Raw genomic sequence first — 22,267 nt, 5'->3', positions numbered from 1 at the left:
TTAGCCTTTTACATGCAAAGCCCCAAGCTGTGCTGTGGGAGAAAAAGAGGTATTTTGTTCTTATAAGGAGGTTGCAATTTGGATTGAGGAGCAATGGCATAAACAGATAAAATAATATAAAATATATAGGAAAATGCAATAAACACACCAAGGGTATGGTTAATTACAAAACGGGGAGGGGGAGTATAACGTTAAATACAAAGCATTAAAAAAAAAAAAAAAGTTGCTATAGGTCAGAATAGTCTGTAAGGACTTAAATTTTCCTGTATCTAAAGAGGAAAATTATGGGGTTGGTTGGTGGAAAGTCAAAACCAAGGTTGCAGAAATGGGGCAGCATGAGACACAGGAAAGAACCTTGGTCAGAGTTAGGAAACTTGAATCCCTCCTGAGCCGGGCTCTGCCACTGACCATCTGTAAGTTGAAATGACCCGTTTAGCTTCTGTGGCCCTTAGCTCTCTGTTGCAGAGGAGACACTAAATGAAGAGTCTCCTCCCACCTTCCAGTTCTCTCATTGTTGCCACTGACTGCTCACTATCCCTAAACTAAAACACCACTTGTCATTTGCCAAAGGAGCTCTGGGACCTTACAAGCTGTGCTCTTAAATCAAGCTGACAAATGCAGAACCCTGTGGCTGCTTTTTTCCCCTACTCTCAACTCAGCTTTATGTTTGGGACTAATAAGTGCAAGGTGTGTGACTCCAGATCTCTAGAGTTCAATCGCAGAAAGGTTTACCATGAAGCTAAGGAGACCCAAGCTTCAGGACTCATCACTTGCCCTTTCCAGGACCCTGAGGGTAGTCTGACACTAAATTCACATGGTCGTTTTTGTAAGATCTGTAGAAATTAAGCTATTTCCGCATTGTTTTTCTTAAAGAGAATCCCACCTTTAAATTAAGTTCCAGGCTCCACAAAATGTGGGTTCATCCCTGGTCCCCATAACTTCAGCTTCCTTTGGCACGACCACGGCCTGTACAAATCTATAAAGGAAAACTCCGGACAGAAATAGATGACATAACCCTGTCGGCCTGGTATAAGGTAAAGGGGAAAGGAGATTTATATCTTGGGGGCGTTTTCTGCCTCAATTTCCCCTCCCCCCTCTACCTGGTCCGTCCTCGTGCTAGCCCCTTAACGGAGGTTTGTTCTCCACGGTTCATACTAATGCTCGCTTTTTGAAGGCCAGTGGCTCCGGGGTTTTACGTACTGGAACACGGATACTCTTTTTGAGGCTTAGGATGTTTCGGACATTGTGCGGTTTCTTCCGCGGGAGGTCCTTACGAATTTGGTGGTATAGAATACATAGGTCCCAAAGGCAGCCTGGCACGGGCTCAAACGTCAGAGGCTGCCGCACAGACAGTGCACACGGTGGCCAGCCCGGAAAAGCATGCCTGAGCGTGGCCGGAGCTCCATTTAATCCACGCTGCTGACAGCCTGCGCGCCGGCAGGGATGGACTTCGACACGCTGGGGAGGACTGGCGCGCGCACAGGAAAGGGGGGCCCAGAGGGCTGGGGGAGGAGATCGGAAGGGGAGAGGTAATCCCCGGCGTTTTGAGCATCCCCTTTTTAGAAAGACTGAGTCTCTCCCAGGACAGCTGCTGCGGTCACACCACAAACTTAAAAGCCGCCCTCCCGCTCGGAGCGTGCCTTTCCTCGCCACACTCGCCTCCCCAAAGCTCCAGCTGGTGCCTGGCTCCCCGCCTGTCCCGTCTCGGCGCTCCGGGGCCAGCAGCGCCCCCTGCCTCCCCGTCTGGCCTCTGCGGCCGCAGCCTCCGCGCTCCGTCAGGGCCGCCGGCGGCTCCGCGGCTCAGCCAGGGCTGCCTCTCAGAGGAGCTTGCGCCGGTGCCCCGGGTCGCCGCCGCGCTCGCCCATAGCCCGCATCCCCTTCCTCTCTTCCTGAAAGGACTTCTGGCCCAGAGACAGGGGGAGAAGAGTTCGTAGCAGGTAAGGCTGGCTTCTGGTCACCTGCTACCCCAGTGGGAGGGCGCGCTGGGGACCGCGGAGTTAAGCAGGGGTGACTGGATTTGGGGGGTGGCTGTGGGTCCGAAGCGAGGATGCGCAGCCCTAGGAGATGAGGAACCGTCCTGGGACGGGGAAAACCGCTCCGAAGCGGACCGCACGGAGGGTGGGCGCGCGGGGGGACAGACTGGGAATCAGTGCGCCTAGGAGCGGACGGCCTGTGCTCGCCGCGCCGGGGACAGCGTGGCGGCGGGGGCCGGTCCCACCGCCCCGCTGCCGCCGCCCTCGCCTCCTCAGCCGAAGCCGCCCGCGGCCAGCACAGAGCAAAGTTTTCCTCCTGAGACGCTCCCGGGAACTTCACTCTCTTCCTGGCTCCCTCCGCGGCCAAGGCGGCAGGAGAGCGCGTTCGAATGCGCTCCGTGGCTTCCGCCGGCTGCAGGTTCACTGGGAGACGCGATGGTGGGGACCGTCTGGAGAGGACTTGACCAAGGGTATCTGCGCCCTCGCTCTCTCCCTTTCCCATGGGCTGGGGGAGGGGACGAGGAGGCCGTAGCGGTTGTTTTTGTTGTGGTGCTTTGGGGGAGGGATGGGCGACGCCTTTTTCCTCGCGAGGGAATCGCGACTCCGGGTCTGATGGAAGCGTGCATCCTTCTAGACCCTGAGGGTAAGGTTGGAGTCAGACACCAGCCACGAAGCTGGCTGTCTGGCCAATGCGGTTATTGCAAAACGCACTCCTGCTGGAACGGGGCATCCCTGGGTAACCTCGACTTGGCTGGAGCTGGAAAGGCCCGGATTTGACTCCTGCTGGGAATTGAACGCAGTGGATCTACCCCGTCCCCGACCCCCGGCCCCGGGTGTCCCCTCCCGACCCCTTCCCGGCCCGCCCGGAGTCGAAGCCTTAACGGGCTGCCCTGGAAGTGCAAGGGCTGTTTTCGGCACTGGCACGTTCTTCTTCCCCGGTGACTTGTGTTCAACCTCGTGGGCTGAGTTGCTCTGCTTCCGTCCCAGCGCGGAGGGGACTTGACAGGAGGAGGAGACGCTGCGCTGTCGCTGGCGAGCTGGAATCCGAGGGACTGGACGCGAGCCGCGCGCCCGGCGGCTGCGGCCAATGAGGTCCCAAATTCCTGGTTACGGAGATGGGAGTTAAGTCGGCGGGCGAACTTTTCGCCCTTCGGTCGGGAGCGGAGCAAGGACTCTTCTCCACCAAAGCCCCTCCCACCCTGCCTTAGCTTGTCAGTGCTGTTTGCACTAGAGAAGGAATGGGGGTGCTTAAAGTCTCAAGTTAGCGGCATAGGCTTCTCTTCCTGACTGTGTTTTGGGGGAGGCCCGAACGGGGAGGAGAGGAAAAGGTTATGGGGGAAAGTAGAGAAGGGATGAGCCCCCCTCCTGGGTCTGGTGCTGCTGTTGTGTAACCATAGCAACCGCCTGGGCGAGAGCGGTCCGAGCCTTATGGGTTCCGCACGTGGAAGGAAAAATGTGGAGGGCGGGGAAGGGAGAGAGCCTCATGTCATCACTCCAGTGATGCCTTCGCTTCTCCCGCAGTTCCGAGGCCAGACATCGAGGAGATGAGCAGGGAGGGTTGGGGTTGGAAGTGAGCAGTCCCAGGCAGCCTTTAGCCTGGAGACTCCTCCCAGCGCTAAAACTGGCCGGAGGAGGCATCCCTGACAAGCTACAAAGTGATGGTCCGGGTCAGGGAGATGGGCAAAGACCTTGGCCCCTGGAAGAGAAAGGCCAGGAAATACAGGAAGGTGATGTGGGAAGAGATAAGAATAGGGTCAAGAGGTAGCTGAGAGACAATAAAACGGTGCTGATTTGGTCTGCCAACATTTCAAATGGAATTTGCCCATTTATGAAATGGAAAATTAGTGGAGAAGGGAAGGGATATTTTTCAAACACTGTACTGAATCCTAGGTGCTTTATTACGTTATCACGATTAAGGTTCCCAACAGTACTACACAAAATATCATTTTTCTCCTTATTTTTAAGGTGGAAAAAAGCAGACACACAGAGAGTTAGAAATGAGTGGTGTCCCATTTTGATTTTTTGCGATCCTAACGATAAATGATCATCCTTAAAAATGGAATTGACAATTAGAGGAGTAGACAAAGCAGTTATTCTCACTTTAGAAATGAGAATAACAAGATGTAAAGATGTTAATTGATATGTCCAAATATAAACTAGTAAGGGGCAGAGCTGAGAGTGGGACAGTTTTACCTTTACATGGCTCACCCTTCAGGGACTCAGGGAAGCTTTCCATGACCCCACCTAAAGAGAGGACCTCTCTAAGATTAGTTTGATAGTGCATCTGTATATCATAATTTACCAGGGAAGCACATCCAAGAATTTAAATGGAATCCATGATTGAGGATTGGTACAAACCACATCAAGTCTGTAGGCCAAGAATCATAGACACATGATATTAATAATCTATATTTACAGGTCTTATTGTACCTTATAGGGATTATTAGTGGCTTTAATCATGTTTGTAAAGGAAAAATGAAAGCAAAATAAACATATTTTGTCAAATAGTCGCCTCGTGGCTATATTGAGAAAATTTCCTAAAGTTAATGGTGTTTTCCTTCTTCTATTTATTGTTGTCACGACCTAAAGACTTACTTCATGCTTTGACAACACTGGTTTACCTTTTGAAAGTCTGTTGTCCATCCATTTAGAAGAAGTAATAATGTGACTCCTTTTAACCTTCCCGATGACTGCCTGGGAGGGGGAGGTCAAGGAAAACTATTTGGCAGTGCAAAAGGTTTTGCAGTTGTCAGGAAACCATAATCAATAGCAGCAGAAACTAAGGGTAAAAGATAGAGAAATAATTATCTGGATTTTATTTTGCCTTCCTGAAGAATTGCCTGTATAGGTATGTCTTAGTCAATGAATTTGCTTTCTATATTTTTGCACCAGGATAAGTGGAATTTTTAATCTCTGTGCGTGTGTCGAGGGCTGGGAAACATGGGAATGGGAATTATTTTTGGTGTCAGGGAAGGTCAGGAATATAAACAATTACAAAGGCAGAGGAAGCACATGCACTATTTCCAGTGACAGGCTAACAGATCAACTATACGTTTGAACTTGAGTCACGAAGCTGAATTACTGTCACACCGTTTCTTTTCCAAAAGTAGGAAATACATTGTTTGGGGCTGGGGTTAAACTGAAGCAGGAAGTTTCAGGGGTACCTCCTTTTTAGTCTTCATACTGTATTCTCATTCTACATGGGCATTTGTTAGCCAAAGGAAGGTTTATCACAGAACGGAAGATGATTTTGATGAGGTCTTCTGGAATTGGCAAGTATCTCTGTCAACTAGTGTTTGTATACTGCTTGTACAGAGTTAGTAAATTAGGTCATCCCCATTTTTATTAAGTATTTGGGATGTCAACTTTTCAGTCTCAAGAGGAAAACATTCCAATTGGTGCCGGTTTAATGAATATTAGTATGTCTTCAGATTGTTTGTTATGGCTTCATTATTTTGAGAAAAACAGATGTGACTCTGAACTGTACTGTTCTGTCTGGGAAATATAAAGGTGTGCTGACATAAGTTCTTTGGGAAGCATTCTTGCCAATTAGCAAATGGTTTATTTAATGAACAAGAGTAACCATAGCTCTATTTTGAAAAATTATTATTCTTTCCATAAATACCTGGAACTATACAGATCACCCAATTAAATAGTAAGCTTTTCAACAGTGAGTAACACATTCCTTAAAAGAAAAAAGAAATATCCACATTTGTGAAATAAGTAGTAATAGCAATAATAATGATTGACCATGGGCGAAATTTGTTAATCACATTTCTTTCTACCTCCAAATTTGGTTTTAAAAATACTCCACTAATCCAGGAAACCTTGGCCAAAATCTCTTTCTTTTTATATCGCATCATACATTTCAAGCCAATATTCTGATTTTCCAGTGATTTATTTTCTTCTCTACTTTTGTTGCTTATGATCCCTGACTAGATCATAAGAACAGGGAAGGAAGGAATTGGTCTTTACCTTTTTATACCTTCCATTTGGTACAATGCTAAACATATTCCAGGTGCATAACACATACTGAAATCTAATTCGTGAACTAAATATTTAATACAGTGATTTTGAATCAGTTTATTGCCTATATAAGATCAGATTAAAGATCTTTGGTATTACACCTTACTTTTTTCTGAGATTTTAGGAAGGAGAGTTTTCTCTCACAGCTGAGTTTTACCCTTTCATAGAAAAAAGTGGTGAGATGCTGAGTGTTTTATCGTAATGCATAACATACAGAGATGGTATAATGATCATGTGAAATAGGTATATAAGAACTTAATGGGGTGCCTAGGTGGCTCAGTCCTTAAGCGTCTGCCTTTGGCTCAGGTAATGATCCCAGGGTTCTGGGATCGAGCCCCACATTGGGCTCCCTGCTCAAGCGAAACCTGCTTTTCCCTCTCCCACTTCTTTTGGTTGTGTTCCTGCTCTCAAGAGCTCTCTGTCTTTGCCAAATAATTAAATAAAATCTTCAAAAAAAAAAAAAAGAACTTAGTAAATTGTTGCATGCTACAAAAAAGTAATTCTTTCATTTTAAAATTTCTTGTGTTTTTTAGAAAGACCAGTTAACATGAGTATCTATGCCATCTGTGACCATATTAGTTCACCTCAACTTTAAGTACCTAAGTATAATTAGAAAAAAGTATATAAGTAAAGCAAAATTTGCTATACACAGGAAATACATTGATAAGCAACTTTAAGGTCTTTGAAATGATTCTGAAATTTCATAGTAATGAGATATACTTAAATAATTAGGCAGTTTAAAATATAATTTATTAAAAACATAAATATTTAAGTACTTGAAGAAACTGGAATATGTAAGGAAGCACTATTCATACTTAGATTTTAAGTGATTTTAATGACTTTTAACCTATGTTCATTAATATTCTTATTTCCATGTTAATATTTAATAATTTCTCATAGTCTTAGAACAGGGTATCTTTAACAAATTGACTAATTTTTCACTGGTGAATTTAGACAGTTTGTGCATTCTTTTGCAAAGCTCAATAAAATATAGGTATTAACCTTCCATAGAAGTGTATAAAATAAACCGAGAATTAAATGACCAAGGGTTTCTAGAAGAATCTGCATCTATCATCTTTTTGAAGTTATGGTGTCTTCTTCAGAAATTAGAAATAATTTATGTTCTTTTTTTCTTCTATGGGTCACTTAACATAATAACGTCAACATTTTATATTTTTAAAACTGGTGGCTAATAGTGTTTTCTATTAGTGGGTTGTACTAGCAAATCACAGGAAAAATGGAACCATTTGCTATATTTTTCTACTTAAATAGAATTAAGCATCATTAAATGGTACAATTACTACTAAGAATAAAGTCAATAAAATAAGCAAAAATGTCTAAATTACTGAGAGTCTTAAAAAGAAATATAGTACTCTTGCTTTCATGGAAAATAAATAAAATGGCATAGGTATATGAAGGTCACATTATTAAACTACCATCAGATAAAAATTGATTTATTTTTTCTGTATTGATTATGCATTTTACTAGGTCTCATTTTTCAGTTAATCTTTTGCATATCTTAAACAGCTTTTAAGGATGTCGATGTCATATTTGGTTCAGAAATGAGCCTACGTAACTGACACCTAATTACTGAGTTTTAAACATCAGTAGTTGCCAATATACTACATTAGCAGAAATTAGACTAACGGGATTGCTCAGTAGTGGTATTGTCTGGAGTTGCTTTACTGAAGAGACAGAGAAGTAGTATAATCCATACATTTATTATCAGCATGTATGAACTGCTTAAAAATAAAGTTCAAAGTACCCTCTTGAAAGGCTTAAATAGCTCCACAGAAGCCTTTTTTTTTTTTTTTTACATATTATGTTGACAGCTGAACCCATGCCTGATGATGTCATAATCTCAAATTGCATTTAAATAGTCTAGTTTTCTTTGACAGAATGTATAAACTCAGTGAGACTCTTACTCCCACTTTTTGTTTCTTTTCCTTATCAGAAAGACCAGTCCGTATCACATGAAACTCGGGTGCTCTTGCGTTTTGGTATTTGTTATTGTTGTTGCTTCTCTATAAATGTTTGCTCTTCATATCTGAACTGATAGTGAAAGAAAAAAGTGTTTTCTGAGATGAATACTATTCTTATTTGGAAAAACACTTCCAATTTTGAAATATAACACTTCGTTTCAAAAATAGATATTTAAAACTCTCAGAATTCTTTGTTTACTTGTAAAATGCTGAATACTGGGTTTGTAGAAATTAATATTAATCTGAGTTTTCTTGTTGAAATGGGCACATTTTTTTTTGTAGATCATTTATTTTTATAGTAATGATGTTCATCACAGATATCCTTCCTGATCATTATTTTTCCATTAATATCATGGAAAATATCATTATATTTTCCATTAAAAAACTGGAAAATATAGAAAATCATAAAAAAGTATTATTAATATTTTACTCATAAACCTACATACATATGTTAATTTTTAGCTTAAATATGAAATTTATTTATTTATTAAATATTAAAATTTTTTGGAAAAATAAACTTTATATGTGATGGTTAGTGCCTAGGTCTTGTTTTCTAATGCCATTCTCCAGTAAAAGGAACCAGAGATTCTTAGAGACATGGCTGATTCCAGGACTGAGGCAGGAAATATATACCATGAACCTAGACCATCTTGTAATGCCAAAAAATTAAAGAAGTGCTCAACATACACATACACACACATACACAGACTGCCACTGCCACCACTACTACCACTACCACATACACACAATGATGGGTATGTCAGAGAGATAGAGAAGCCAACTGAGAGAACTCCCAGTGGCCAATGTTGGAAGAATTTGAGCAAAAAAATTAAGTTGTACGGAGTATAACCCAAAATATAAAATAAATATCCATGAGATGATGCTAATATAAATAAATGATCAAATTCATTAGTGAATGGAGAAGAGACAAATCTTCCATGCAGAATTCCAAATAATTTATGGAAATACTCTGTTCTCAAGGAAGGGAAGCATAACTCCCTACTTCTGAAGTGTAAACTGAGAACGGTCTCTACCTGCAAATAGAAAGGGGGAAAATGGTATTTTGTAGTGGGTGAGCAAGCCTGACAAACACAAGCTCAACCCGGTGATCAAGGTCAACATCATTCATAAAGCATGTTGATAGTATGAACTTTTTTTTTTTTTAAGATTTATTTATTTGACAGAAAGAGATCACAAGTAGGCAGAGAGGTAGGCAGAGAAGGAGAGGGAGGAAGCAGACTCCCTGCTGAGCAGAGAGCCCAATGTGGTGCTCAATACCAGGACCCTGAGATCATGACCTGAGCCAAATGCAGAGGTTTTCCAAATGAACCATCCAGGCGCCCTGATAGTATTCTTGATAAGATGAGATAAAAAGGATATTTTTGCATTTTCTCTCCCCAAAACCCGCAAAGAACCATGAGAAAAACATCAGGCAGATTCCAGTAGGGGTGCCGACTACAGTATAACCAGTACTCCTCAAACCTGTTATGATCATCAGAACCAACCAAAGTGTGAGAATTTGTCACAGGCAGGAGAAAGGAAGCCAAAGAGACAGGGACTAAATGTAATGTGGTGTCATGGATGGGATCCATGAAAAGAAAAAGAACATTAGGTAAACATTAAGGGAATTAGAATAAACTATGGACTTTAGTTAATAATATATCAGTATTGGTTTATTGACTGTAACAAATATCCATAATATATAAAAATAATAGGGGAAACTACTATAGGTTGTAGGTTTAGGGGGACTCTGTAATATCTTCTCAATGTTTTTGCAAATCTACTAAAATAAAGCCTATTTTTAAGACTTATATTTGAAAGCACATAGATTAAGCATGGTGAGAAACCATGTAAGAGGTGAACCATTCTCTGGTCAGCAAAGCTAATGTCATTTAGTTAAATGCTTAGTTTAGTCCCCTAGTTCAAGGTGCTACTAATTTGCCTTTTTTAAAATGCTAAATATTATAGATCTTATTATGGTAAACACATATTTTGAATTAGCTGTTCTTCCTATAATTACATTTTTGAAAGAAAATGTGGTAATTGGGTTACTAAAAAATATCCAGATTACCATTATTACAGGTTTTCTGCAAAGATAGTTGTGTATTAGCCATGTCCTATAAATCAATCTTATATATTGAAATGGAAGGCAAACTTTTTCCGGCTTCACCCTTGCTATTTGGTTGATATTGACAAGATCCATCACCCGTGCCAGATGTCTTCAGTTCTGGATGATGATTATGCTTCCAAAATTCTTGCCAGCATGGCTCAACAACTATTTATTCTTTTTGCCCCTCTTTGAATCTCAAGGACATCTACTGCATTAAGTATGTTAAATATTATTCCCTATCCAATAATACACATATGTCTACTTTGAAAATTATAAATATACTTGGGAGGTCTCTATGTCCCCCCAAAATCTCCCAGAAGCTGAGACTCATCTATGTTCCAGCCCGTGTAGAGTAGGGAGGATACACAGGCTGCAATTTCCCTTTACGTCTGTGTGTGTGTGTGTGTGTGTGTTTGTGTGTGTGTTTCTCATTTTTCCTTCTTTATAAATCACACATTATTCCTTCTCTTCCCTGTGTTCCAAATTGCTTGTATTTTTTAAAAAATCTGAGTTTCACTCTCTTGAAATAGGCTGTTCTTGCAATTGGACTGAAAGTTTTGTCATGTTACCTTTCTTATCTAAGCTTTTATACTGGAGTCCCATTTTTGAGTGTCACCTCATACTTAACAATTATTTGAGTTACCTGACTTTGTGCTTCATAGTTAACTATAGTTTCTGCTGAATTTGTGTTCTACTGTGGCAATTGTTGAAAAGTTTAGCTATGCTTTTTTTTTTTTTCTGTTTTTAGTTTGCATGAGTCATAGCATAAAAAACACATTTGAAGAATTTGTTCAGGAAAAGTCATGGAAACCAATCCCAGAATATGTGACTAAAGGCCCTCTTTTTTGCTATGACCCAGTGAATTTCCTGAAATAATGAAAGTGTCTGAAAAAGACCCTGATCAATATGACTAATATGCTCTGGGTTCTCACTAGAATCTTAGATTCAGGGTTTTCATTTTTGTTGCACAAAATAATTGAATACATTATTTAAAAAAGAGAGATCCTGCCTATGGTAATTTAACCCATCTGAAAGAGAAATGGAGAAATCTCATACTCAGACCAAAATCTTTTAAAATGCATACCAGTGACTATCCTGTCATCTCCTTTTTTACCTCCTTCCTATCAATGTATTTTCAAGTAATCGATGACTTGTGAATACATCATTATAACTAGAGCACATTTTTAAAAATCTTTGTAAATGAAAATAATCATCTCCAACCTTATCAATTTTGAGATTTGACTCTGTGTCAGATGACAAAATCTTTAGATAGTGCAACTGTATACTTACTAATTTCATCGTTGACGTATAATCTGATTCAGAATTCACTCTTTTGGCCCCACTAGAGCCTGTCTTGGAGTTTCATCTATTTCCCTTACGATAATTGAATTAGGGTGTTACACGTGGCTCTTCAAGCTGGATGGTAGAAAGTTAAAGCCAGACAAGTCTCTGCAGAAGTATTTGCATGATGAAGTCACATGTTATTATTTATGATATTAAAATGGGAAGTTAATACAAATCAGCTTTTGAAGTTAAGACTTCTATCACCTGTAGAGTAGCTGTTCAAAAGCATTTGTGCTGGGTATACAGATGAGAGAATAACATTTCATTTCACAGAGCCATGGGGATTGTTGTCTTAGACTGCAGTGTGATGAGGCTTGGCAGGGAGTGTTCATTGTTCAGGTTTTAAAAAGGGCAAGTTTTTGGCAGGAGTGACTTGCATAGAAGAGAAATGCTTTGCGTACACATGTGCACTCAATAAACCCTTCAGAGAGCTTGGGCTAAGATATTATGGATTCCTCACTCCACCCTACCCCCTGTCTCTGGATGTTGACTGTTTAGAGCCCTTTTGTTGTGTCACTGTCATAGAGGCCTTTTCATAGTCCAAGAAATGGGACTTTGGACTCCTATTTCAAACGTTATTAGAGTACAGTGAGTAGTCATTTCATACCCTGTGCACTTTCCCTTGAAATTTATTTAAAATAACAGTTGCATTCAGATATACTTTTCCCTAGTATTTACCAGTCACACAACCATCATCTCCATGACAGCCAACTGTCATCCTTTCTATATAGTTTGTGACCATTGGTTATTTCTGATAATCAGAAATGAAGATGTAGAATTTTCCTTTTCTTCTTTATCGTGTACACACAATGTTGAAAATGTTTGTGCTTTAAGTACATAATGTATTGGGACAAGCAAAACCAAAAAGTCGTCTAAATTCCCCAAACCAATAAGCAAGACAGACCAGCATCAACCCCATGGGCCTACCTTGTCTCTACTCCTTCCTCATGGGGCTTTGGCTGCACTGATTTCTCCTTTCACTTGGAAAAATTTTGCCTTTTACTGTCACCACCTCTCCTAGCCCCTCATTGGTGCCCATTGTCTTTGCCACCTTCACATGCATTCCCTAAATAGCATGACACCTTTTGTGTTCCCATAGCCTATCACCAAGGCTTGTATGTAATAAGTACATCATCTCTAATACATGAAATAATTCCATTTGGAACCTGTTGCCTCTGGTTTTGTTTTGGTTTTTTTTTTTTTTCTCTCGTCACTGCTTTAGATATGTAATTCATCATAAAGTTCATTTCACATGTATCTTCCTTCATCACAAAGGCTATTTCACGTATATCCCTATTACTTTTGAGCCATCCTACCTCTCCTTCCCTTTCCATCTTTTGCAAAGTATTTGTCAAGTGCCTGCACTGGGCACTGTGAGAGGCGCTGATGAAAGACAGATAAAAACATAGCTCCCCTGAAGTGGACAATTATAAAAGAAGTCATTATCTTTATGGGTCACATCACATCTCTTTAGGATCTTAAATACAATAAACAAAAAGTCCTATTCATACTGTTGGTCTAGAGTCTTTTTAAAAATTATGTCATCTTCTTCCTTAACTTCTGCTTCCGCTTATGCCCAAGTGTCATCTCGAGCCCCAAGTTCTCTCTTGGGTCTCACTTATTGCACCGTACCACTTCAGCGCTTGTGGGCTGGCTTTCATTGCTCAATACTCCACTTATAAAGGAGGTTTCTCTGGTAGCTGAAAGTTTCAGAGTCTTTGATTAGTGTAACTTCAAACTGGGGCTTTAAAGTGTGGGAGGGAAGATGGTGCAATCATTAAGACTCAGCCCTGTGGATGGAGACAACCTGGGTTCAGGTCTGAGTTCTGTCCCATCTGAGTGGTGCGACTCAGACAAGGGATTTGACCTTTCTATACCTGTTTCCCATCTTTCAGCTGGGGGTTTGTGAAAGTACTAACCACATAGGGGCATGGGCAGGGCTAAATGGTTCATATAGGAAATGAGTTAATATGGGAAAAATCAAATGCTATAAGGCACATTGCAATTCTATGAGTACAATCTCCTCTTTATCCTTATTCAGGTTATGCAAATTGTATATCAAGTCAGATTCTCACACCATCTACAAACTGTTCTTAATGCCTTCTTGTTCTTTATCTGCTGAATGATCTTCATTTCATTCAATGAAAGTCCTTTGGTGACCTCACTGTTTCATTCCTGGGTAATAGAAGGTTATTTTAGGATTGACTATCACCATCTTCTTATCTTGCACAAAAGGGCATTTAAAGAGACATACAGTTGACCCCTGAACAAGGTGGATATGAACAGCACAGGTTCGCTTCTATCCCCATTTCTTTTCAACAAGTTTATAGGAACGTTTTTCAGAGATTTACAACAATTTGAAAAAGCTCACATAGCATTGTATAATCGAAAGATTAGGAAGTTACATCAGGAATGCCTAAAATATATGTAGATACTGGTTTATCATTTGCCATACAATATACACAAATCTACTATTATAAAAAGTTAAAATGTATCAATTTGTCATGGTGATGCTCCCACTTGAGAGAAATGTAAACAAACATAAAGACAAAATATTAAGTCATAACGGCATAAAATGAACTGCAATGTGTACTGTACTGCTGACACAGGTTTGTAGCCACATCCTGTTGCTATTGCAGTGAGCTCAAGGGTTGGGAGTATCCACTAAAAACACGGTGTGACACTAATCATCTGCATGCAACAGTTTGTCTCTTCAGTAAATTTCTGTAAAAAGTAACCTCTTGTGGTTCTCGCATATCTTTCACTGTGGTTAGTGCAATACGGTAAACCTCAAATAAAACTATGGGAAGCATATGAAGGTTAGTGATGCTAGAAGTACCCTCCAGAAAGCAGAGAAAAGTCATGACGGTACAAGAAAAAGTTGAAGTGCTGGTTATGTACTATAGATTGAGGTCTGCCGTGGCGGTTGCCACCATTTCACGATCAATGAATCCAGTGTGGGACTATTGTAGGAAAAAGAAAGGGAAGTTAATGAGGCCATCATTGCAGCTGTACCAGCAAGTGCAGAAAAACCTTCCACTTTTTTCAGAACAGTGTTTTTTAACTCTTACTGAAAATGTGGCAAAAAAAAAAAAGTACTTTTTGTGTGGATGCAGTGTTGCTAATAAGAAAGGCATAACCGTAGACTCTAAGACGATTTGAGAAAAAGTGGAGTCATTATAAGACAAAGCAAAAAAAAAAAAAAAAAAGGTGAAGGCTCTAGAGCTGGAAAATGTTAATGCCACAGAAAATGATTTCATAATTTTAGAAAGAGGTTCAAACTATAAAATGTCAAGATAAGAGGAGAAGCATCTTCCCCGAACCCAGAGGCAGCAGATGAGTTTTCAGACACCATTACAAAAATTGAGGAGAACAGATATCTGCCTGAACAGGTTTTTAATGCAGATGAAAGTGCTTATTCTGGAAAAAGTGCCACAAAGAACATTTGTTAGTAAGGAAGAAAAGTGAGCACCACGATTTAAGGCAAAAAAGGATAAACTAACTCTACTGGTTTGTGCAAATGCAGTTGGAGTTATGATCAAGACTGTCCTTATCTATAAAGCTGCTAAACTTTGAGCCTTCAAAGGGAAATGATAAATATCAGTTGCGAGTCTTTGGTTGTATAACAACAAGGCTAGGACAAGGAGAACCCTTTCTCTGGACTGGTTCTATCCATGCTTTGTCCCTGAAGTCAGGATGTACATTGTCAGTAGCGGACTACCTGTTAAACTTTTTTTAATACTGGACAATTCCCCTAGCCACCCAGCACCCCATGAACTTAATACCAAAGGCATCAAAGGGGTTTACTTTTTGCTAAACATAATGTCTTTAATGTAGTCTCTAGGTTAGGGGGTCTTTGAAATTTTCAGGCTCATTACACATGGTACCCTAATGAAAAGATTGTCAGCATTTTGGAAGAGAACCCCAATAGAGAACATCATGGAAGTCTCGGGGGATTGTACCATTGAAGATGTCATCCTTATAGAAAAAAAAATTGTGAAAGGCATCAAGCCTGAAACAATAAATCCCTGCTGGAGAAAACTGTGTCCAGATGTGTGTATGACTTCACAGGATTTATGACAAAGCTAATCATGGAAATCATGAAAGAGATTGTAGATATGGGGAAAAACGGGGTGGTGGTGAAGGGCTTCAAGATATATGTTTGGATCTTGGAGAAACTGAGGAGCTAACAGACACCACACCAGGAGAATAACAGAAGACAACTTGATGAAGATGAGTATTTTTGTACCTGTGCCAGACCAGTGAGGAAAAAGACATAGAAGAAGTAGTACAGAGAACAAGCTGACATGAGACAATCTGGCAGAAGAGGTTCAATTATTCAAGACTCCTTTGGGCTTCTTTTACATCATGGGCTCTTCTATGATAAGGGCACTGAAACTAAAGCAAATAGCAGGAGAAGGATTGATACTGTATAGAAACAGAATTTTTTTACAGAAATGAAGAGGTAAAAAAAAAAAATCAGATGGAAATGATGATGTACTTCCATAGAGTTACACCAAGTTTGCTGCCTTTCTTGCCTCCCCTTCACCCCCCTCCCTCTTTCTCCTCCGCCAACCCTAAGACACGCATCCCTCCTCTTCCTCCTTTTCAGCCTACACAACATAAGGATCACGAGGATGAAAACTGTGTAATGATCCACCTCCACTTAATGAACAGAAAATAATCATCACGCCATACAGTTAACAAACCTACCCGTTGTGTACATGTGTATCTTATTGAAAATCTAACTGTATGAGCTGTTTCTGTGTCATCACCGTCATCATATTCATCCTGTAGAACATCTAGTGTGTAAGGTGAGTAATATTTAATATAAAGTTAACAAGGTGTTTGTTGTCTTGCTGGTTTGTAAATTTGCTATATACAGTATACCTCTCTCCTTGGTAAATTGAAAAACTGTGTATTCACCAATGATCACAGATGAGTGGATTAGAAAATGTAGCAATGTTTCCACTACGGCATTACAAATGACTGCAATATTGAATGCCATAAAAATTTTATAACAATTCATTCATTTGTGTATAGGCTAGGCTACTATCAAATAACTATATTGATTGTACAGTCAGCAGTTATACAGCTGCTTCTTCATTATCTGTGCTTCAATTGTTACACCAGTAAATAAATATGAATTTTTTTCACATCAACTTTTCCTTTTTGATGTCTAATGTTAGTAATACTGTAACATCTACAGTGTCTTGTACCATATGAGAGAATACTGATACAGGCGCTGACAGATGATTCATTTTATAAAAAGATGATGTAACTGGTATCGGTAACTATAGTATAGTATTCCAAGTGTATTCTCTCTCCCTTATGATTTTCTTAACATTTTCTTTCTTCTAGCTTACTGTAAGAATACAGTATGTAATACATATACAAAATGTGTGCTAATGGACTGGTTTTTATGGTATTGGTAAGGCCTCCGGCCAACAGGAGGCTATTAGCAGGTAAGTTTTTGGAGAGTCAAAAGTCTTATGGAGATTTTCAACTCTGGAAATCAGCACCCCAACCCCTGCATTGTTCAAGGGTCAACTGCAATTTGGTGGCAAATGTAACAGACCATGATACAAGGATGTGAAGAATCCAGGGCAAAGGAACCCATCAGTGCCAGTTTTGTCATAGAAGAAACAGCTAGTTCTAGAGGCTAAACAGCAAGTTAAAAAATCCGTAGGCACCCATCTAAATTTCCAGACTTATTTCTTAGATCCCCCTTTCTCATTTAGCTGTCTACTGCTGGATATGTAACATTTCATAGATCCTTGCTGTGCTCCTTCCCCAAGGAAGCAATACAGACTTATTCAGTAGCTTTCCTCCCCTTTCCTCCTTTCTTTTACCCAATGTGTAGATACCTCTTGAGCCCTCCAATGTGGGCCTGCTGCCCATTTGAACCCCTTGCTCATAGCTTACCTCCTATGATACTGTATAGAAACAGAATTTTTTTACCGAAATGAAGAGGTAAAAAAAAAATCAGATGGAAATGATGATGTACTTCCATAGAGTTACACCAAGTTTGCTGCCTTTCTTGCCTCCCCTTCACCCCACCTCCCTCTTTCACCTCCGCCAACCCTAAGACACCCATCCCTCCTCTACACTCATCCACTAGCTTATCCCTCTGTCTCTCCTAATGAGGTATTGCTTTTGAAATGTTTCAATAAATGTTCTTCCTCTGTTCCAGTTTCAGAATATCTTATTTCAGGCCCCTTTGTAAAGAGTGAAGGGGAACAAGTGATCTAATTCACTGTCCACCACTAGAGGGGCTGGAAGTCTGCCCAGCAACATTTTCCTGAATTTCAGTCTCCTGTCCAGGGACCAGACCCTTCGCAGACCACATACCAGTGCTGAACTTGCCCTACTTGAGCTATCTAACTACTAAGAGAGCCCTGGATCCCTACTCCCTAAATTTTGGACTCCAGGGGACCTTGGAGAAACCTGCAATACAGCACTTAGGGATGAAGCTCACTAAGAGAAGCTGAGCCCTTATCTCTCAAGGAGGAAGTTTAGGAAGAGCCCAGAGATAAATAAGTAACTCCCGCATCTCACTGTAAGCAATCTAACATGCAAAGAGCATCTTTGTCTCATGCTGCCTCATCTGCTTGGCAGTTCTCTGGGATATAACTGATAGGAGCAGCAAGTGTGTTAATCAATGATAGTTTCCAGAAATTGAACCTAAAGGTCACTTCAGCTTCTGCACAAGTGGAAGTGAAACTGAATATGTTTTATGGGAAAATACTTTTCTAATGCCTGTCTTGGTACTTTTTCAGATTAGTCTATTCCCTTAATTGTCACTTTTGCTAGGAATCTTCACCAATATAGTAATAATGATTTATAAATTATGTATCTTATATTAATTATACATCTTGTAACAATAATAACTTATAAAACCATATTCTATTTCACAAGAAATAAAATGTTTTTGAGATTGGATAAATAGGATTTATTTGAAATAATTTCTAAATATTTTCTAAATAATCACAAAACCAGTCACTTTATATATATCACTCTCTTGGTATATATAGCTTTAGAATGTGGCATTTTCTATTCTGTGATTTCTTAAGGATAATTTTGTTAGAGCAAATCAAGAGAAGGAACAATTTTTAAAAAATAGCATCAAGAGAGGCACCTGGGTGACTCAGTTGCTCAGCATCTGCCTTCGGTTCGTGTCGTGGTCTTATGGTCCTGGGATCGAGCCCCACATCAGTCTCCCTGCTCAGTGGGAAGCCTGATTCACCCTCTCCCACTCCCTCTGCTTGTGTTCCCTCTCTCGCTGTCTCTCTCTCTGTCAAATAAATAAACAAAATCTTTAAAAAAAAATAGCATCAAGAGTCAACTCTGTCTTATTTTTATAACTTTACTCTCATTCTTATTGCTTTTAATTACTTTTTTTTAAGATTTTTTTTATTTATTTATTTGACAGAGAGAAATTACAAGTACACTGAGAGGCAGGCAGAGAGAGAGAGAGAGAAGGAAGCAGGCTCCCTGCTGGGCAGAGAGCCCGATGCGGGACTCGATCCCAGGACCCTGAGATCATGACCTGAGCCGAAGGCAGTGGCTTAACCCACTGAGCCACCCAGGCGCCCCTTAATTACTTTAGTGAATGAATATTTACAAATCAGTAGATTTACCGATTTACAAATGATGGAATTTTAAGTAAAGGTGATAATTTATGTTACTTTTCCATGTATTTTGGTGAGGCAAGAGGGTTTCTTTTTCAGATGATTATTTTTAGGTGCCATTCATAGGAACCCGCCAAGCTAGTAGTGATTCCAACAGGATATAGAATACGTAATGATTTTTTCCTGCTAAAGGAAGTTGAATATTTTAGGTTACTGAAATAATCTTTAAATATTATTTTATTTGTATTTATTTATTTTTTTTAGAGAGAGAGGGAGAACGGGAGCAGGAGCAGAGGGGCAGAGGGCGCAAGAAAGAGAAAAACTCAAGCAGGATCCATGCCCGGTGTGCAGGCCAACCTGGGGCTCAATCTCATGACCATGAGATCATGGCCTGACCCAAATTGAGAGGCAGGCGCTTAACAGACTGGGCCACCCATATGCCTCACTGATATAATCTGTGGATATAGAGGATACAGAGCTTGTGTACAGAACCACTTTAAAGCAGATATCATGAAACTGGTAGTAGAACCTAGGTCAACTTTACCTAAGTAGTTTATGAAGTAAAATAGTAAATAGTAAAATAGTAAATAGTAAATCCTTATTTTGTTGTCACTTTCTATTCCTTTTTTAAATTTCTTAGTACCCTTCCCATTTTTCAAAAGTTAATTCAAATCTCACCTTCTTTATCAGGGTTAGAAAGTATCAGGAAGTCTTTGATTGTCCTTCTCTTGATCAAAGAATCTAAAATAAGTCTCATAAGATAGCAGCAGTTATTTAATTATAAAAAATGTTAGGTGCTAGAATGAGGTTTTTATAGCCTTATGTACTATTAAGTTAATAAGCTAGGAAAATGTGCCAAATATACTATTTGCCTCCTTACTGTCATTTCATTTTGACTTTAATTTCCTTCATTCAGAATAATATTAACAAAAATACCACGTGAGAGTAAGAATCTATTAGTGTTCAGAAAATAATATTCCTAAAATTCTGTATTATACTCCAAATATATTGAATTTATGCATATCCAGTACAGAATTTTGCTGTTTCCCCAACATTGTGTATTTTGTTAAAACTTATTTAACTAAACTAGTACCTGAAGGTTTTTGTTTGTTTTGATCCCAGCCTTGGAAATAATCAGTGTAACCCTGGTAAATGGTTAATCTCAGAATGTTTAATTGGAAATCTCTCTATTAAAAATAACATTAATAAACAATAAAATATTCTTGCCTTATTTGTCTCATAGACTCATGATATTTCAGAATTAAAAAAAAAGAGAGAGAGGGGGGCGCCTGGGTGGCTCAGTTGGTTAAGCGACTGCCTTTGGCTCCAGTCATGATCCTGGAATCCCGGGATCGAGTCCCGCATCGGTGTACCTGTTAGGCAGGGAGTCTGCTTCTCCCTCTGACCCTTCCCCTTCTCATGCTCTCTCTCTCTCATTCTCTCTCTCTCAAATAAATAAAATCTTAAAAAAGAGAGAGAGAGAAATTAGTCCAATTTCTTAATTTTATAGGGAAGATTGAGGATGAAATAATGTGAATTCTTCTCTCCTCTCCCTCTTGACCTTCTGTTCTTCCTTCCCCTTCTCACTTCTCTCTTTTCCTTCCTTAAACATGAAAGAACAACTTCTGTATTTTAAGATCAGCACTGAGTGTTTGGGGAGGAATAGCCACCAGCTTGAGAAATTAATATTCCATATTAGTAAGATTAGTTGTAGTGTGTCTGGAAGCATATAGCTGTGTAGTCACAAAGCTGACTCCTATCAAGGAAAGCATCCTACTTCTTAAAGATGTTGACAATATTTTAGAAAATAAATATAATGTGTTATACCTGAATTGTTGACAATTAGACATTTAGGATAACTTCATCCTTCAAGAAACCTAAAGAAACAATAGATTTATTTGAAGACAACTCATGCTCATGCACATTCTCTAACTCCTATGTAAAGAAAGGCTTTTAGTAGTATCTCCACTATTTTAAAATAAAAATTTTAAAAGATCATACTTAAACATCATTAGAAGTTGTTAAGTAGTAGTTGCTGTTGATTATTCCTCATATGATTTGTTCTGAGTTGCTTGTAGAAAGGATGAAACTCTTATAGGACTGATGTCTAACTGTACTCATCCTCCCTCCCAAAATGTTAAGTAATGGATAGATTATGTGAGCAGACATACATCCTTTCCCACATTTGTTAAATAAGCAGCTCTGACACAGAATGCTGTCAAACCATTCATCTGTAGTGTAGACTTTAATCCAAAATTAATGTCCTCATGAAAAATATTCATGTTAATGTTATGCAGTACAGCTATGGGTTTGTTTATAGCTTTTTGTTTATAGGAGGTAGAGACTTAGCTAAAATGTTGCCACTGTCCATTTATCATCTGGATGTGAACAAAGAAAGATAACATTTTTACACAATATCATGCTTTCTTGATGTGGTCACCTTTAATAATAGAAACCAAAAGCAACATTTCCCAATGTATTCATCATAATTCTACCAGGAAGCAGATGTGCAGTCTTATTTTTCTCAATCATGTATTCATTTTTTGCATTACATATTTCAGTTGTAGATATTTTCCTGTAGAGGGAAATTCCAACCTTCCTGGAATAATTCCCCGAGTTTTATATGGTTGTTGTTTTTTTTTAAACTGGCAAATAGATGTGAAAATACATTCTCCCTTCTTACATGTATTGGTCTTTTGATTGTATCTCTATACAGGTAGAGCTTGAATGCTTATAACTCTTCCTGAGGATATTTCTGTGGTGGTATAAAAACAAATCTAGGGAATTTTAGGGGGAAATAATCATATTCCTACTAAAATACAATCAAATGGGTCTCCAACCGTATTATCAGCTTCATAGAAAATTTTACTATTTGCATGCCTGGGTGACTCAGTTGGTTAGGTATGTGCCTTTGGCTTGGGTTATAATCCCAGGAGTTGTGGGATCGAGCTGATCCCAGTGGGATCGAGCTGATCCCACCGAGTGGGGAGCCTGCTCCTCCCTTTCCCTCTGCCCCTCACCCACTCATGCTCTCTCTCTCTCTCTCTCTCTCTCTCAAATAAATAAATAAAACCTTAGGGGCGCCTGGGTGGCTCAGTGGGTTAAGCCACTGCCTTCGGCTCAGGTCATGATCCCAGGGTCCTGGGATCGAGTCCCGCGTCAGGCTCTCTGCTCAGCGGGGAGCCTGCTTCCCTCTCTCTC

The 22,267-nt window shown here is 39.8% G+C and overlaps 1 protein-coding gene across 4 annotated transcripts in view; it reads left to right on the top strand.

Moving 5' to 3' along the window:
* The first annotated feature begins 1,496 nt into the window (after positions 1 to 1,496).
* Positions 1,497 to 22,267, top strand: part of SEMA3D (semaphorin 3D) — a 203,165-nt gene continuing 182,394 nt past the window's right edge. The window contains exons 1-2 of one of the 4 annotated variants that reach the window (XM_004739634.3): positions 1,501 to 1,937; positions 16,048 to 16,249. The gene's annotated coding sequence lies outside the window, so the exon portion shown is untranslated. Of the gene's footprint in view, positions 1,938 to 2,375; positions 2,444 to 16,047; positions 16,250 to 22,267 lie in introns of those variants that run through there. The other 3 variants (XM_045089753.1, XM_013060789.2, XM_013060800.2) reach the window with 3 other exon arrangements.

The sequence above is a fragment of the Mustela putorius genome, unplaced genomic scaffold (genome assembly GCF_011764305.1).
Source record: "Mustela putorius furo isolate JIRA1106 unplaced genomic scaffold, ASM1176430v1.1 tig00003845_pilon_pilon_pilon, whole genome shotgun sequence".
NCBI lineage: Eukaryota > Metazoa > Chordata > Mammalia > Carnivora > Mustelidae > Mustela > Mustela putorius.
This window is presented reverse-complemented; position numbering and strand designations above follow the sequence as displayed.